Source organism: Lagopus leucura, unplaced genomic scaffold (genome assembly GCF_019238085.1).
Source record: "Lagopus leucura isolate 7727_CA_CO unplaced genomic scaffold, USGS_WTPT01 Super-Scaffold_810, whole genome shotgun sequence".
Lineage (NCBI taxonomy): Eukaryota > Metazoa > Chordata > Aves > Galliformes > Phasianidae > Lagopus > Lagopus leucura.
The window spans coordinates 5,145,808-5,151,001 of NW_024962261.1; positions in this window are offsets into that span (position 1 = coordinate 5,145,808).

Consider the following 5,194-nt stretch of genomic DNA (forward strand, 5'->3'; position numbering starts at 1 on the left):
GCCTAATTCTGGGCATAGTGAAATGGGAATGAAATGCAATACGAAATCATAGAGAACTTCAGTTAGTCCTGGATTGTGAGGATAAACGTTCAGAAGCACTTTAGCATCCCCAGTTTGACAAGCTTGACAGTCCCTACACTGCACTTCAACCACTGCCACCAGCTAGCACTTCCTTTACATGGCTGATTTCAGTACTCCTGTTTGCACCTAGAGTAATGAGCTGATCCTGCTGAACCACAGCTTACAGTGCAGAGAAAAAACACTGTCATTAGGAAAACAAAGCCTTACATCTACACAAAGATCCTGAAGCTGTGAAGTTACTGGGCATGTAAATTTTAGTGATGGGGTAGGATGCCGAAAGGTGCTGTTCTTAAAATTACATGTGTAGTGAGAATGTATGGCTAGAAAGTGATTAGAGGGTAGAAGATTAATCACAACCATTAGAAGGAGGTTTAATAATTCATGCTGGAGCTTAAACGTAATATTTGCACAAAGGAAGGCACTGAAGCTATAGCAGGATTAAGTTTCTTGATAAGCTTCAAAGCTTTCTGATGATTTGAGATGTTTCTAGAGATCTATAAGAGTTTGGAAGCTCCCAGAAACAGGGACAGAAACAGACTTCTTCATTTGAAGCTTTCCACTAAATATTCAACCCGTAAGCATTACAATAAATCGGTAAATGTGACTTTCAGGATGTCTGAATCACTAAATAGTTGCAGTTAGTTCTTTTATTTTTTTTAATTGGCTTGTTACATAAACATAAGTATGGGTTATCGTGATGATTTAGATATCTTCTCCTGCTTCTCTGTTTTTCTTCAGTAAGATGCTAGGTCAGACATTCTAAGAACCAACAGGAATGGTAAGGAATGGCCTTGCAGTGGCTGCAGCCATCTTTGTAAGAAACACTCTGAGCAAGTTTGAAGCAGTACACCTCACATATCCCGTGCACCTGGCAAAGCTATCAAGAACCACTCTGGAAACACAGCACAATGCAACCTTGAGCATGCACATACACTGCATGTTTAAATTAGCTGAAGCGATTACTGGTCTGGTGTTTATGCATTTCTTATTCAGTTTTCAACAAGCAACAAACAAAATCACCATGTCCAGAACAAAATAACACTTAAATTCACAAATGTATTGTTTCTAGCATTCATATTAGCATGCAGTGGGGCTTATGCGTTTGTTGCTGTAAATGTTTTTTTTTTGCTTGTTTGTTTTTTTAAGTAGCAGTATTGAAGTACTGTTGAATAATGAGTGCTAAGCTTTCTTGCAACTGATATAATGTAAATACTTCCAGTATATTTAATTTGGAAGGAGGAGAACAAAATCTTCCAACTCATAAAAAACCCTAAAAAACTAATTAAAATTCACCTAAAATAATAGTTGCAGAAGTTTTGGATGGTGTTATTTCCTACCACCTTTTTATTAAACCTGAATAAAAGCAGAATGATGTCTAATCTAAGTTAATTTTGGATGCCAGTTACCAGCTGTAATAGTCCATAATGGAGTTAACATTATTTATAGGATAGTTTTGAAATATCATACAGAAGCTATCATTTTTCCAAAAAGCACTACTCCAATTTTTCAGTACTGATGCCATTTGTTTTCAACAGCTGTCCTTAGAAGCACCTAATCAGTGGGGGCACTGTCCTGCAAAATGTTGAACCTTCCTTCATACCTCAGCTCCCTTCAGCTGTTCATAACTCAGCAAGCATGGTGCAAGATCACTTAGAGGACCATCCTTGGAGAGCTACTCTTTCCACCTAGGGAATAAAGCTGGTGGAAGATAAAGCACATTTGTGTAGCATAGGGGCATCACAAAATTAAAGAATCACAGAACATCCTCGTTGGAATGAACCCACAAGAATCACCAAGTCCAACTCAGGGCTCCACATAGGACCACTCAAAATCAAAATCCTTTATCTGAGAGAGCTGTCCTTGAACTCCAGCAGCTTGGGAGTGCACCCACTGTCCTGGGAGTCTGTTCCATGCCCCTTGCCTTTTCAGTGAAATAAGAGGTGAGGAACATGTGAGAAATTTAACCTTTTTCCTGTTCAGATGGTCTTAATTGTGAGCATGTGGATGGGGTTGATCATTCTGCTTCAGATAGCAAGAAAGGATATTTCTATGTTTAAGGCAAATTACTTACTAAAAGAAAGAGGTGGCGGCTGTTTTTATGGTAAGGCCTCTCCCCAGAGATGCAGTTGACTAAAAGCGAGAGGCTGAGAACCATCGGGTGCTATGAGTTTCCAGTTTTGCTTTCTCAGCTACCATCTTTCCTTTGTTTTTCCTTTCATTTCTAGCAATTTTTATCACACAAATTTACCTCCTGCTTTCCTATCACAAGTAGTAAATAAATGAATACATTATTTTCTCAGACTGACCATGAGATGAAACATAATCCATGAGGAGTTAAGGTGTGGTTTTTTTTTTTCAAAAATACAACGACTTGGAGAAAAAGAAAAAAAAGCAAAAAAAAAAAAAAAAACACCAAAAACCAAAAAACCAAAAAACATGGTGTGAAATGGACGTGCTTTTGGGAAACAAAGGAAAAGAATTCCAGAATTTGCGTGCATTGGAGCAGAGAGGCACCTCAGCTCCTGGTGCTGTGCCTAAGTGGCCTCCCCAGCCTGAAGGCTCTTTTGCCATGATAAAGGGTGTGAATTGGAAAATCCTAACCCAAAACTGGGGGAGGGCCTTGGTCTGAGGTAGGTGAGGGGAGGAGATTCTCAGGACAGGCTTTGTTTAGTCCTACCTAAAGGCTCTCTTAAATTGGTTGCCTTTTCTTTCATTTTATTCTGATGGCAGCCTTGCACTTTTAAAAAATCATGCAGGCTTGATTGTTTTGCAAGGACAAAGCTAAGAGAGGGACTGCAGCTCAAGGCGAGTTGGAAAAAGCAGCAGCAGGTGCCTTGTTGCTAGTTTTTCTTTTTCTCAAGAAAGGTTGGGCTACATGTGCTCAGCTTCTGTTTCAAACCTGACAGAAGGAAATCAAAAGATTTTTCATCTTGTTAAAATGCAGCCAGCCAATGGTTTTCTTTTCCAAAATATTACAGATATTATTATCAAATGTTCAGATTTTACATTCCTGACAAACAGGAAATATATGCTGCACTAATAGGATGTCAATCAGAAAGATAACACCAATTTTGTGGTTTCTAAATCATCCCCACCACCTGCTGAGCCTTTGATCATCCCAAACAATTAATCTAAGAGATACATGATTAAGAAATAAATACTTCCCAGTGAACCTGTGAGTTACAGTACATATTAGCAAGCTCTGATCTCGCTTTCAGTGATCACAAATCAATTATATACAAAGAGAGATGAGAGGGGTGCAAAGAGAGTCTGCCGATCAACAGATTTATTTCAGTAACAGTGAATTAAAAGATATCACTGCATTTTAGCTAATTTGATGGGACAGTATGTTTTAGGGAAAAGCTTTTTTTTCCTCCAGAAGCTGGAGATAGAGTGGCATGTTGCAGCTGTATTTATTAAAGAAGATTTCTGCTGTGTGGAACATTTTGAAATGTTGACTTTAAAATACAGAATTGAAATGAAGATCTGGAGTTTGGCACTGCCATAGAACAGGAAATCACAACCATTCTGTCAGAAAACTGAAAGCGGCATCTCAGCACTGCTCAAATTCTTTGATGCTATCACCTACACATTTTTTTGTGAAGGTACTTGATGTAATATAAAGTTGAATATTCCTTCTCAGCTCTCAGACTGAATTCATGTACGTGGCCAGCTGAAGACTGTTTCTGAATTAGCAATCTGGGGAAGAGATGTGGTTTTGCTCAAGATTAAGAAAACAAACAAACAAACAAACAAAAACAATAGCAACAACACTCACATGTAAGCAAAAGAACAGCCACAAAAGAATAAAGAAAGCAAAACTACAAAACCCCACCCCCACGATGAAGTGCTGTATAAGTGATCTCTGTTGTTTTCTTATTTCACCAAACTGTGACAGCACTGTAAGCTGTCCTGATTCCAGCCCCAGCTCAGTCTTAAAAGGCATGGAAAACGTGGAAAATCTCAACTCTGAGGAAAGAATCTGAGCAGCTCTTATTTTACAGTCTTTCACCTTTGAACATCAGTTTTTGCCGTACCATACTGGTGCTGTGCTAAGGTTTCAGCAGCTGAAGCTCTGTGGTCCATTCTTCCTCTTATTAAAATCAATTAAGCAGGACATATTAGCTCTCTTTGAGGACCTAATATTTGAAAAAGATTTTAGCAGGAATCCCCCCATCAGTATTTAACTCAGTCTCCTTAAGCCTACTGCTAGGAACTAACGAGGAATATTTCAGATTTTACTGAAATTAGTGTGCATGTACTTTCATGCTCAGCAACTTGCAGAACTGGGCTATGAAAAGGAAGGAATATGTACAGCTCACTGGATGGCTGTGTAAAACAGAAAATAAAATGCAAGAAAATATTGCATGTGAGATCTTTACAATTAATACTTAATCACAACACCATCCTTTCCTTGGATTTTATACTATGCTGGATCAGCCTGCTTGTTAAAATACATGTAAGGTTTGCAAAGAATCAGAGTTTGGTTGTATGAAGGCAACTGCAAGTAGAGGACAGCATGTCATATCTGCAAGCAGTGTTTTGCACACTGCTCCTCTAGTACCTGCACACAAATGAATGCAGCTGGAAAGCTGCAAGTATATGAAGGCAAACAGTATTTCAATCTTGTGTAGACAATAAACAGAGTCATGGGAGGCTAAAGGATTATTATGAACAGATTCTCTAGAAACAGTGATTTTCATGTCTTTCCCATGAGCTCTGTACTCTGTCCTTCCTTTCATTGCTGTGTACTAAAGATACTCAGATAAAAGTTATTTAACATTTTTATCTAGTAAAATATGAGGAATGTTGTATTTTGTGTCTTTCAGTAACGCAGATACCTTTTCAGCATTTTTCAAAATGCATTAGAACAACCTGGGATGCATGTCCATATTCGTTACAGAAATTAGGGCTTAGAAGCACTTTTCTCTGAATTGGTAATATTACTAAGTCTCATTGCTTTTGAGAATCTTTTCTTTCTTATTTTTCCAGTATATATATATTTCCCTTCCCTCCCTCCTTCCTTCCTTCCCTCCTCCCTTTCCTCCTCCCTCCCTCCCTCCCTCTTTTCTTTCTTTCTTTCTTTCTTTCTTTCTTTCTTTCTTTCTTTCTT